General features: G+C 49.6%; 1 protein-coding gene across 4 annotated transcripts in view; it reads right to left on the bottom strand.

Annotated features, from left to right (window-relative positions):
- The window catches only part of PCSK6 (proprotein convertase subtilisin/kexin type 6), a 193,647-nt gene that overhangs the window by 51,885 nt on the left and 127,565 nt on the right, over positions 1-14,197 (bottom strand). The gene's annotated exons all lie outside the window — the stretch shown is intronic.

Here is a 14,197-nt window from a genome sequence, read left to right as displayed (position 1 = left end):
TTTGCCAACCCATGGGCTAGAGAGAAGTGAAAAGGCCTGTGAATGACTTGAGTTTGTCTGAAATATTTTACAAACATTTTTCTAATTTTATGATGTTTTCTGCCAGGCAGAAGTCTCTAATTTTATGTGTATGCATCTGTTGAAGTAATTATATCCTTTCCGAATGGTTGGCCAATTATCAATAACTCTTATTCAATGCTTCAGTCTTTTCCCACCAGTTTAAAATGCTGTCCTTAGCGTATCTCTGTGGCTGTACTGACGGACGATCCATACAGTTCCCTTGATCTGTCTCTTCTAGCAGCAGTGACACATATTTTTATTATAGTTTTAAAATACAGTTAAGCACCTACATTCATTTATTTCCCCAGAATTTCTCTACCTATTCTCTGTGCCCATTCTGATTTGTGTGTGTGTGTGTGTGTGTGTGGACTCTCACTCTGTCACCAGGCTGAAGTGCAGTGGTGTGATCTCGGCTCACTGCAACCTCTGCCTCCCGGGTTCAAGTGATTCTTCTGCCTCCGCCTCCTGAGTAGCTGGGGTTACAGGCATGTGCCACCATGCCGGGCTAGTTTTTTGTATTTTAAAAGAGACAAGGTTTCACCATGTTGGCCAGGATGGTCTCCATCTCTTGACCTTGTGCTCCACCCGCCTCCCAAAAGTGCTGGGATTACAGGCGTGAACCTCCTTGCCTAGCCCAGAATAGGTTTTATAGTCAGTCAAGCTCCTTGCATTCCCTGAATTTTATTGTGATGTTGGTGGGGATTGTGTTAAAGTGATAGCTATCTCTTCTTTGTGAAGAAGAGCTATCTCAATAATACTGAATCCTCCCTCAGGAACACAGTCTATAGGAAAATTCCCTAAAAATCAATAAGCATCTATTCCAAGTTTTTTTGAAACGTATTGTGTTTCAAATGTTCTATGGCAGTGGGTCCCAAACTTTTTGGCACAAGGAATTGGCTTCTTGGAAGACAATTTTTCCACAGCTGGGGGTCCGATGGGGAGCAGTGGGTATGGTTTCGGGATGATTCAAGCACATAGCAATTATTGCGTGCTTCCTTTCTATTATTATTACATTGTAATACATAAGGAAATAACTATACAACTCATCATAATGTAGAATCAGTGGGAGCCCTGAGGTAGTTTTCCTGCAACTAGACGGTCCCATCTGGGGGTGATGGGAGACAGTGACAGATCATCAGGCATTAGATTCTCACAAGGAGCACATGACATAGATCCCTCATGTGTGCCGTTCACAATGGGGTTCGCACTTCTATGAGAATCTAGTCCCTCCGCTGATCTGACAGAAGGTGGAGTTCAGGCAGTAATGCTAGTGACAGGGAGCAGCTGTAAATATAAAGGCCACTCACCTCTGGCTGTGCAGCCCAATTCCTAACAGGCCATAGACTGGATTGGAAGGTGGGGTGGGGACCCCTGCTCTCAGGGACTGGTCAAAGCACATCCTCAGAAGCCCTGCTGCCCTTGGATTTCAGCCAAGTGAGGTAGCCTCTCAGGAGCAGCATTCCTCAACACTCCTGACCCTGGCTGGCATCCAGCAGAGGCTCCCAGCTTTTAATATTTCATTTGATTTTTATCTTCTAATTACAACATGTTAGACAAAAAAAAAAATTCAACCAGAAATATCCTAAAGCCAGACATGAAAACCACTGGCCATAGGGCTAAAGAGATCACATCAACTCCAGGCTGTCTGCACTGCCTTGGAGGGGCCTGGACACCTCGCCAGGTTGGGTTGAGGTGAGAGTGCCCTGACCTTGGAAGATGGCCCAGATGCCAGGCTCTGCCCCTTCCAGGTAGGTGAGCTCAGTCAGACTCTGGGTGGAGGAGCTTGGACTCAGCTTCCTCTTCCACAAAAGGAGAATCTGAACACTCACAATAAGAGGGTCACATTCATCCTGACAAGGCTCAGCACTTCCGGGGCGGTGTTTGGTTTACTCCCCACACCGTCCCTGTGCAAAGGATGGGCTAGAGGCTCAGAACACGGAGATGGCCTGCCCAGGTCCACACCAACCAACGGCAGAAGATGGATCTGATAAGCAGGCAGCTCCAGAGCTCAACCTTGTGCTACACTGAGTCTTGAAAAACAAGCAATTGTGCACCACACACAAACACACACCCACTTATCCACATGCACATGCACAGAGTACATGCACACACATACATATCCACATAGACATGCACATCACACACAGATACATACAAACCCACATACATACATGCATATTACACACAACACTCTCCCCCTCCTTCCCCCACACATACGTGCATCCAGGCACTGTCTAGAGTACCTTCGGTCAAACACAAAAGAAACTACTTATCCCATGCCACATTGAGCATTTACTCCTCACAAGTGCAGAACTAAAGTGAAATCTTTACATGGTTATATTTAATTGTGCATTCCAAGTCTCTTGGCTAGGTTTGCATTCTGACCTCTTTGGGAGAAATGTTTCCCATACATGTGCTTTTAAAAACACTTTTCCTAATAGAAATTCTCAAATAAACACAAAATGGAGAAAACAGTACAATGAGTCCTCATGTCCGCATCACATGGTACCAAGAATCCCCAACCTTTTCCCAATCTTGTCTCGTCCAGCCCTTCCGTACTCTCCCACTCCCCCCGCCACCCCGTGGAGTATTTTAAAGCACAAATCTTACACATCTCCATAATGTCTTCACTTGTAAATACCATGGCATGTATCACTAGCAAGAATAACTTTTCCCGAAACTTCAATTCTTTATTAGCATCTAACTGTAAGACCCCTGATTCTATACTGATTTGCAACAGGGAGATAAAACAGTACCCAGTGCCTGCTGGAGAACACGCAGACGCTAATTAACACCCTATTCCTCTCTTGCTCTTTTGATAAATGGGACTTCTTTCCTAGATTGCTGGGAATCTGGAAACAATGCCGTTGAAACCAGGAAGAACACAGCACCTGTGGGTTGCTACTCTTTGGGAAACAGATGAAAGATTAGAGAAGAAAGAAATTTTATCAGGGAGAAAGTGAATTCTGAGTTCGCGAGAGCGCCACAGGATTTTTTAAAGTGCCATCAATTGTCTCAGTGCCTATTTATTACTATGCGAATACTAAGTACGTAAAACCCTTTAGAGACATGAAATAAGATACATGGTGTCAATTATAGAGAGAAGATTGGAAAGCATTCTTGGTTATTTTTTCCATTTAGACACTGATGCCTCACAATTCTCCCTGGCAGGGGAAGACCAAAGGCAGGTGCCCCTGCACCTTAGGTATGCTCCTGGTTTCAAAGGGAGGGCCAGGCCATGTCAGTAGAGTTTGGGCCCCTACAGAGACCAGGCATACCCCTGGTTGAGCTCGCTGCAGGACACTGAGCTGGACTCTTGGGGTGGAAGGGGGCAGAGGTGAAGAACAAGGAAGCACCCCTCACCCGCATGCCTGCCCTGCAGACCTGGCATGGGGTAGGCATACAGACAAGGTGTGTGCTCCATGAACAGGAGAAGCACCATGCAGACGCCCCTTCGTGCTGACAAAGCCAAGCCCGATTCCTGCAGAGTACTTCACATGCATCAGGCGTGGCGTGCAAGTCCCAGGTAAGGAGGAGGTACAGGGACCTTCCTGTGCCTGAGGGTGCTGAGCACAGCGTGCCCCTGGGTGGGGAGGCCGGCCTGACCTTGGCAGGTACACAGGCTCTGCCTTGTAGTTCACATGCCACCATCCATGTGGGCTCCAAGGTAAGAAGGGTGGGCTGGGAGGCTCCTCTCTTCAGTTACTTGGTCTGGGTGTCACCTTTGCACAACCCTATCTTACAGGAGAGGAGGCCCGGTGCACAGGCCAGAGAGACAGGAAAAGTGGAGGCAGGAGGAGCCAACCCCAGGCCTGTCCGATGTCTGATGCAGGAGAATGAAGCATAAATGGCTCTCAGAGATTGGATACTTTCTGCATTCTGGGTCCAAACTCTCTAAAATGCAGCCAAACTTCTCCCAAAGATGCTCTGCAGGACAAGATATCACCCCTGCTCTGCCTGTGCTGTGGCCAGCTCACTGTCTCATAGCCTTGCAGGCTTGCTGTGTAACAGCTGGAGTGGTGGGCTCACCCATGGAGAAGCTACGCCCTCTTTCGCACTCACACTGTGCACTGCAGGGCAAGGTCCTAGTGTTCCCAGATCTGGAGCTAAGTAGAGTTCACTAAACATGTGCTGGGCCAGGTGCGGTGACTCACTCCTGTAATCCTAGCTTTGGGATTGTATTTTTAGTAGAGACAGGGTTTCCCTGTGTTGGCCAGGGTGGTCTTAAACTCCTGACCTTGTGGTCCACCCACCTCGGCCTCCCAAAGTGCTGGGATTACAAGTGTGAGCCACCGCGCCTGGCCCAGTCCTCACTTGTCTCTACTAAACCCTGTCTCTACTAAAAATACAATCCCAAAATATAATCCACTTTGGGAGGCCGAGGTGGGCAGATCTGAGGTCGGGAGTTCACGACCAGCCTGGCCAACATGGTGAAACCCCATCTCTACTAAAAATAAAAAAATAAATTAGCCAGGCTTGGTGGCAGATGCCTGCAATCCCAGCTACTGGGGGGGCTGAGGCAGGAGAATCGCTTGAACCTGGGAGGCAGAGATTGCAGTGAGCCAAAACTGGGCCACTGTACTCCAGCCTGGGTGACAGAGTGAGACTGTCTCAAAAATAAAATAAGTAAATAAATAAAGGTGTGCTGGATGCAGGAATGAATGAAGAACTGTTAGTATCTATAGACAACGCAGGACTGCAAAGCAGGATTCACACTGGATTCCATTCCCAAATTGTTCCCAGATGCCTTGGCCTGGGAACTAAAGAGGAAAATGGATGACTAATCTGCTACTCAACTTTAAAAAATGGGTTTAAAACTAATGACATAAGCTCAGTCACTCTGACAGGAGGTGAGGATCATTCGAGCTAGCTTATCAGTCAGATCACTTAATTATTTCATAAACCCTGGGTCTTAGCCTAGATTTTAAAGCACTTTTACACAGCACACCACTGGAGCAGGGTTTTTTTTTCCTTCTCCTTTTCTTTTAAAAGCAATTAAGTTGCAGAGATTTGAAGGAGATTGAAATGAACAACGCAGAAACGAAGCACCCGCCCCAAGCACAGGTTCTCGGAATGCCTGCAGACAAGTGAGGACTGGGCCGGGTGCGGTGGTTCACACTTGTAATCCCAGCACTTTGGGAGGCCGAGGTGGGTGGACCACGAGGTCAGGAGTTTAAGACCACCCTGGCCAACACAGGGAAACCCTGTCTCTACTAAAAATACAAAAATTAGCTGGGTGTGGTGGTGGGCACCTATAAATCCCAGCTACATGGGAGGCTGAGGCAGCAGAATCGCTTGAACCCAGGAGGCGGAGGTTGCAGTGAGCCGAGATTGTGCCACTGCACTCCAGCCTGGGTGACAGAGCAAGACTCCATCTCAAAAAAAAAAAAAAAAAAAGAGAAGTGAGGACCGCCTGCTTTTCTGCTCTATGCCTGTGTGTGTGCTGCATTGTGCCTGGCACCGAGGCTGGCGGTGACTGTGCACTCACAGGCCACCCTGACCAGGCAACCAGGGAGTAGACTGTGCCCATTTGGGATCAATTCATCCCTCAGCATCGATGAGGCCGACAGGGCAGCTGACTCTGCGGATGCTGACCAGTCCTGCATTTTCCTGGCCTCTGGAGCTCTGAATCCTGGAGCGGGAGGGCAACCTAAGTCACCTCTGTCACCTTCCCAGGCTGAGGTCCCCAACAGACACTGTCAGGTTGACCTAAACATTCAGGGCTGGGGCTGGTCTGATCTCCCTGCACACACAATGACATCATGGTGCGGGCAGGGCCGGGCTCCCCTCTCCACCCACACATGGATGAGAAGCCCCTTCCAGTGCTCTCCTGCCCACCTGGCATGGCCCTGCAGCCGTGCTCTGGGGGGTGGTCTCGCTGTGAAGAATGCCCATGCCGGGCCCTGGGTTTGTGCGCACAGTATCACCAGTGCATTGGTGATGTCTAGATAGACACAGTTCTCTGTTCCAATGGCAATTCTTTCTCCCTTCCTCCTGGGGGTGCCTCCTGGCTCTCTGGAGGTTGACAGAGATCTTCTCAGACTCCCCTCCACACCTCAATGCCCTGTCTGCTGCTGACCCCCTATCCAAACCTCAATGTCCTGTCCACTGCTGACCCCCATCCACACCTCAATGTCCTGTCCACTGCTGACCCCCTATCCACACCAATGCCCTGTCCACTGCTGACCCCTATCTACACCAATGCCCTGTCCACTGCTGACCCCCTATCCACACCTCAATGCCCTGTCCACTCCTGACCCCTATCCACACCTCAGTGCCCTGTCCACTGCTGACCCCCTATCCACACCTCAATGCCCTGTCCACTGCTGACCCCTTATCCAAACCTCAGTGCCCTGTCCACTGCTGAACCCCTATCCACACCTCAGTGCCCTGTCCACTGCTGACCCCCTATCCACACCAATGCCCTGTCCACTGCTGACCCCTATCCACACCTCAATGCCCTGTCCACTGCTGACCCCTTATCCAAACCTCAGTGCCCTGTCCACTGCTGACCCCCTATCCACACCTCAGTGCCCTGTCCACTGCTGAGCCCCTATCCACACCTCAATGCCCTGTCCACTGCTGACCCCTTATCCAAACCTCAGTGCCCTGTCCACTGCTGAACCCCTATCCACACCTCAGTGCCCTGTCCACTGCTGACCCCTATCCACACCTCAATGCCCTGTCCACTGCTGACCCCTTATCCAAACCTCAGTGCCCTGTCCACTGCTGACCCCCTATCCACACCTCAGTGCCCTGTCCACTGCTGACCCCCTATCCACACCAATGCCCTATCCACACCTCAATGCCCTGTCCACTGCTGAACCCCTATCCACACCTCAATGCCCTGTCCACTGCTGAACCCCTATCCACACCAATGCCCTCTGTGGGCACCAGAGCACCTTTCCAGAGGCAGCCGGCCCTTTCCTCACGTCGGCCTGTCCAGGAAGCTCCCACCTCTGCTCTGTACTCACGGAAGGGCCCAGACCTGTCCCTGGAGGGAGGGAAGTGAGGGCAGGTCACCACAAGGACTGTCTCAGCATGACATCCCTGTCGCTTGCCCTGTGGATCAGGTGGGGAAGCCTGGCTTGCTGGTTCTCTGATGAGCCCCTCTGGTCCCTCCCACGGCCTGAGGAGCAAGGCCAGCCCTGAGAATTCTCACCGCTGGGGGTGGGCGGACTGAGGCAGCTCATCTGTGGGCACTGCCTGGGACTTCACTCTACAAAATGAAGAGGACAGTCTCCATCTCCTAATGACCTGTACTTTGTGTGCTAGTAAGATAAAAAAAACTGACACTGGGGAGGTCCTGAGAATTTGGGCTTAGGCAGGCCCTTCTTCGAAAGCCACTTCTTGTTTCTTTCAGCCCGAAATCCCTGTTTGCTCCGCTGAACTCTGGGGCACTCCTCCGGGTCACTGGTGGCTTTTGGGCCCTTGCGCATGGTACTATTGGTTCCTGAAACCTGACATGTTCCCACCTAGCCTGTGGGCTCATCAGAGGCAGGGACTGTGTCTTGGGGCTCCCTGTGCCCCTGAGCAACAGCACAGCCTCTTGCACATGGCAGGCCCTCTGCAAAATGCATGGGAGACATGTCTGTTAGCACACGCAGACGTTCCCATTTTGACATTTTAGGAACACCCAGAAGAGGCGCCATTCACTTAGGGGCTGAAGAGGGCTTATCCTGGATTGACCTCAAAAGCACTGGGCCCAGACACCAACCTGGAAAGGGCTGCGTGGCTTTTGTTTGAGCCCCTCTGACCCCTTTTGGCCTGACTCCATCACTCCCTTCCCTCAGCCTGGGAGGATCCAGCCACCATGCTGAACATGCTCAGAGGCCGGCCCTGGAATGAGGTGAGCAGGGCAGGAGGGGGAGGTTCAGCTGTAGCTGCAGTGTCCCGTGCGAGGGCCACGGGGATTTCTGCTGATGGGACTCAGGCTGGCTCCCACTGTGCTTGGGGAGGATGCACAGAGCCTGTGGGTGACAGAAAGGAGCCCTCCCTCCTCATGCACAGCAGGGAGGGCTTGCCATGTGTCAGCCATGGCAGGATACGTGCCTGCGCTTGCTGTTTTTGGCAAAGACCACATACTTTACAGGGTAAAACTTATGCGGAACGAACTGACCTCAGACGCCCTGCAAGAACGTGCACTCTCTGTGATGACACTGGAGAATGTGTCCCCACCCCCAAATTCTAATAGGTCACAGAAGGTCAGAGCTAGAAGGTCCCATGAGGTGTTTATTCTGCACCCGTCTCAACCTTCTGAAAGCAAAGATCCAGTTTCTACCCATGCTGAGGGACGGAGATTGGCCTGTGTCAGGACTTAATTTGGGCCACCCTCAGGAAGTATTCCAGTATCTACTAATCGTGTCCTCTATAGCACACAGAGCATCTGGTCATGTGGTGGTTATAGATAGTTCCAACTGACTAATTAATCTGCCAACACCTATTGTGTATCTATCACACACCCTGCAGCAGGAAGCTCTCGGGGCACAGCAGGGCCGGAAGGAAGGAAGGCTGCAGCCAGCAAGCTCATCAGTGCTGAGGCCAAGGCCAGTGCGGGTGAGTGCCGTGCAGGCAGCAGGCAGGGAGCTGGTATGGTAGCATCTGGCTGGGCAGGAAGTGGTGTGGCAGGTACACAGGTGTGCAGGGCATGCGGTTCTGTGCTGTGCCCTGCTGCTACCCCGAAGCTCACTCAGCACCTATATGCAATAGGCCCCAGACATGAGTTAATCATGGTCACATAATCAGAGCTCCCTCCATCGCCCATTCAGCTTGAAAGGCTGATGATATTAAACATACCTGATGTGTGTTTCTAGCCCAGTCTCTCCCCTGACCTCCGAGTACACATCTCCGCCTGGACCTATTATAAGTATCTTTGATTAAACCCACCCAAGTCCAAGCTCCTGGCCTTCTCTCCAGCATCCTCTCCCCCAGCAATGTTCCAGATCTAAACGGGGACTCCATTCTTCTCCTGCACAGGGCAAAAACTCTGGGGTCATCCACACACCCTCTCTCCTCTCACAGCCGACATCTGATCCATCTGCAAATCTCTCAACCCTGCTTTCAGAATCTGACTGCTTCATGTACTCCACTGCTGCCACCCGGTCAGAGTCACCCGCACCTGACATTGCAGTGACCTCCCTACTGGTCTCCCACCTCTGTTCCTCTCCTACTCCCGCTTCCATCTATTCTGACCAGCAGTCAGTCCATTAGCATGGAAGCTCAGATCACCTCTCTCCTCTGCCTAAAATCCCTCAGTGGCTTCCCACCAAGTCCCTGTGAAGGCTGACAAAGCCCAGTGCGATCTGGTCCCTGTGCTCTCAATGCCTGACCCTGTCCTATTCTGCCCCTCTTCCTGCTGCCCGCTGTAGCCTCGCCTGGAACACACACACACCAGGCATACCCCTGCCCCGGGGCCTTAGCACCCCTGAGCCTTTGCTTGGAATTCTCTTTTCCCAGCTGTCTGCAGAGCTCACCCCCTCATCTTCTTTGAGCTTTACTCAATGTCCCGTACCTGAGGCCTTCCCAGGATACCCTGAAATGCCCTTGTCACCCTTCCCTGCCTTATCTTTCTCCTTGGAGCTTCTCCTCATCTCACGGACAACAGCTTCCTGCTTGGTGATCCTGTCTGCGGCCTCCTCTGCCTTCTAGAACATAAGCCCAGCATCTGTTTTGTTCTCCACTGCATCCCAGTGCTTAGAACTTGGTAAATGCACAATAAATATCTGTTGAGTGAAGGCTGCATTCTTGGAGAGGAGCAGTATTCTCTGAATAACCTGATGAATTCCACTTCTTAATGTTTTATTTAAGACTTCCGTATCCCTATTCAAATTTGCCTACAGTTCTTTTTTCTTTTTTTTTTGGCATATTGATCAATTTCTCTTCACTCTTATTTTCCTCTAGTGATTTGGAAGGTCTGAATCTTGTTTTAAATCTTGGTTATCTCTGCATTATAAGATGATACTTGAGTTTATATGTCTCTATCAGTGCTAAGAATAAGATATCATCCGTCACCTCTCCCACTAAATGCAGAATGAGAATCTCAGCAAATTTTTATTCCTCCCCATTCTCATCCCTGCCTCTGTGTTTCTGTAGCAGGAGTGTGAGGTGGGAGAGTGGGTCCGGCCTCCATCACAGGGATCCAGATAGGACCTCTCCATGAGGCCAGGTCTGAGCTGCGGCCACAGGAAGCCGGAGGGACAGCTGTCCTGGAGGAGGGAGTGGTCTGTGCAAAGGGGAACCGAGGGGAGGTCAGTGATGAGGCATAGGAAATGGCTCACGGTGGAGAGGTGCCAGCAGGATGTGCAGGTGTGGGTTTTGCCCTAAGAGCTGCAGGAGGTCATGAACGTGGTTAGAGGGATGCATCATCATCTGAATTATATTTTAAATGGATCATCGGACGCTGGGTGGAGAGTGGCTCTAACCAGTAGGGGTCGAGGCCGGGAGGCCAGTGGAATGAGGAGGGAAGAGATCATAGGGGACTGCACTGAGGCAGCGGGCAGACTCCGATATATTCTGGAGGCAGATGGCGAAGGAGACAAAGAAGAATTGAAGGTTCCCTCCTGGGGTTTGGCCCAGCCACGGAGCGCAAGATGAAGCCATTCACATTACTGCGGAAAACAGGAAAGAGGCAGTTTGGAGCTCTGGCTGAGGTGCACAAGCGCAGAGCTGGTTAGACCCGTGCCCAGAAGGAGGAAGCTGCTGTAGAGCAGGTCTGGGTGGGTGAGGGGCAGGGAGAGGCAGCTTTGGGCATCACCAGCAGGTACAAGGTGCTCAGTCAGTGTCACGGGGCTGGATGAGATTCCTGGACAGGAACAAAGACAGAGCAGAGGGTTCAGGAGCACGTGCAGGGGTGTGTAGGAGAGGGATCAGCCAAGGAGAGGCACAAGGAGCGGGATGTGCAGGTCAGGCTAAGAGATTTGGGGTTTGCTCTAAGAGCTGTGGGAGGTCATGAAAGTGGTGAGCAGCCCATCCAGAGGGTCGGGTGCCAACGTCACTGCGCGCCGAGCCCTGCTCTGGGTCTCCAGCCCGGCCAGCCTTGCCTGATTTCATTCCACCAACGCACAGTAACGTCGCTACTACCCCCATTTTCTAGATAAGAAGACCAACGCCTAGCAAGACTAAGTGACTTGCCCAGGTCACAGGTATTCGTAAGAGGTGGGGCCAGCATCCACCCCCAGGCGGAAGGGCTCCTGAGCCCGCAGTCTTAACCACGGTTCCCTGTGGTCCCGAGAGCTTTGTCCTCCCCAGGTTGTTAAAGCCAGGGTCAATGCTACTTTGTCAGAACCACTGACCCTGGCTTTAACAACCTGGAGAGGACAGAGATGGTACCATCAGCTGGGCAGTGCGGAAACGATAGGGACTGTGTCAATCCCCAGGTTTTTGTGCTGTGGATGGGAGTGGGCTGGGAGTGAGCTGGTGATAGCCACAGCAGGCAGCTTGTTCTGCCAGCTTTGCGGTAAAGGGGAACAGAGAAGTGGGTGGTAGCTGGAGGGGATGTGGACTCAGAGGAGAGGCTTCAGTGCACGTGTGCTGGCTAAGGGAAGGGGAAAGAGACGGATGCATGAGAAAGACTGCCTGCAACGGCACAGTTCCATGGGGGATCAGCCGTCCCCTCAAAGCTGCTCTGGGACACGGGTAGGGATCATTGTATTCTGCTCATGATACAGAGTAAAGATCACCGGTCTAGAGCTGTAAAATGGGGTGCTCAGCTCCCAGGGCTATGCCAGGAGGACACAAGAGCAATAGCCCAGCCTCCACATGCTCTCCTGCATGCAGCACCAGCCTCCCAGGCAAGCAGGCTGTGTGGGCTGGCATGAGAACTTCACCTTGTGCCCACAAAGCAGTGAATGCTGGAGAATGCAGCTGGCATGAGGAGTCGACCTTGACTTTTAATACTAGGCCGATATACTTAGGGAAGAAGGCTTTTACAAGAAAGAATTTAGGAGCTTCCACTTTTAAAACATGTATATTTCAGGTCATTTAAAACTTTGCATTTTTGTATTTTTGGAATTTGTTATAACACTTTCTTAAAATAGTTATTTACTCTTTTAAAGCCAGAAAAAATACAACTCGGGGAGGAATAAGATGCCTATAGATGAATTAATGACTTAAAGTCAATTTTCTGTGTGAGTCAAGTCCATGCTCTTCTTTTCTCCTAAAACTGTGTTTTGTGGAGAACTGAAAAAGAACCCGGGCAGGGGAAGGTTCTCATGCACTCCCAGGGTGAACAAGAAGCAGGCTGCATCTTCATAGAAAAGGGCACAAGGGGATTGGGTGGGTGGTTCACGCCTGTAATCCCAGCACTTTGGGAGGCCAAGGCGGGTGAATCATGAGATCAGGTGTTTGAGACAATCCTGGCCAACATGGTGAAACCACATCTCTACTAAAAATACAAAAATTAGCCAGGCACAGTGGCACGCACCTATAATCCCAGCTACTCAGGAGGCTGAGGCAGGAGAATTGCTTGAACTCGGGAGGCAGAGGTTGCAGTGAGCCGAGATCATCACACCACTCCACTACAGCCTGGGCAATGGAGTGAGACTCTGTCTCAAGAAATAAAAAATAAAGGCACAAGGAACAATGGAACAGTGAATGCAATCCTTGAGGAAACACGCCCATAGAAAGCAAGATCCCAGCACATTCTGTAAACGGTACTATGCATTCAACCCAGGGAACAAAGAGAGAAGTTTATAGACCTCTGTGGGTAACTACAAAATAAGATGTGCCGATTATTCCATTTCAGTTTTCTTTCCTGGTTGTGGCCTATTACCTAGATCAGAGTCTGGCGCTTAACAAAGATTTGTCAAATAATAACTAATCATTAAGTAAAAGGAATTAAAAAGGGTATAAGAATTACCAGAGAAATAAACAATCCAAAAGCAAAATTAAGAAAACTATTCCATTTACACTAGCATAAAAATAATAAAATGCTTAGGAACAACTTTCACCAAGGAGCCAAAAACTTAAATATTGAAAACTACAAAAAACACTACTGAACAAAATTAAGGAAGAGTTAAATAAACAGAAAAATATGTTTATGGACTGGAAGACTTAATATTGTTAACGTAGCAATATTCCCCAAAATGAGTGGCAGATCCAGTCTCTATGAAAATTCCAACTACTTTTTAAAAAAGAAATGCACAAACTTATTCTAAAATTCATAAGGAATTACACAGGACCCAAAATAGCCAAACAACCTTGAAAAAAAAAAGAACCAAGTTGGAGGACTTGCACTTTCTGATTTCAAAACTTACTACAAAGCAACAGTGATCAAAACAATGTGGTACTGACTCCACGACAGATATATAGACCAATGGAACAGAATTGAGAGTGCAGAAATGAACCTCTTTCCTGTCATCAGTTGATCTGCAACAAAAGTGTCAAGATCAAAGGGTAGAAAATGTATTTTTCAACAAGTGGTGCTGGGACAAGCGGGTACAAAAGAATGAGTCTGAACCCCTACTTCACACCATATACAAAAATTAATTTAAAATGGATCAAAGACCTAGAGTAAGAGCTAAAACTATAAAACTCTTCAAAGAAACACAGGCGTAACTCTCTGGGACCTTGGGTTAGGCAATGGTTTCTCAAGTGTGACACCAAGAGCACAGGCAACAGAAGAAAAAATAAACTGAATTTCATCAGAATTACAAACTTTGTGCAACAAGGTGTACCATCATGAAACTGATGAATCACAGACATCACTTCACACCTCCTGGAATGGTTATAGATCGTGCCATTGCACTCCAGCCTGGGTAACAAGAGCGAAACTCAGTCTCAAAAAAAAAACACAAAAAAACAGAGAATAGTAAGTGTTAATGAGAATGTGAAGAAGCTGGTCCTCTCATACATTGCTGGCAGGAATGTAAAACGGTGCAGCCAATGTGGAAAACAGTCTGGACATTCCTCAAAATGTTCAACATTGAGTTACCATATGACCTGACAATTCCAATCTTAGGTATACAACCATGAGAAAGAAAAACACAGGTCCACATAGAAACTTGTAGGTGAATCATCACAGCGGTACTATTTGTAACAGCTAAAAGGCAGACGCAACCCAAATGTCCATCACAGGTGAATGAATAGACACAATGTGATCAAATTGTACAATGGAGTATTGTTCAGCCATCATACTACG

This window comes from Callithrix jacchus, chromosome 6 (genome assembly GCF_049354715.1).
Source record: "Callithrix jacchus isolate 240 chromosome 6, calJac240_pri, whole genome shotgun sequence".
NCBI lineage: Eukaryota > Metazoa > Chordata > Mammalia > Primates > Cebidae > Callithrix > Callithrix jacchus.
This window is presented reverse-complemented; position numbering and strand designations above follow the sequence as displayed.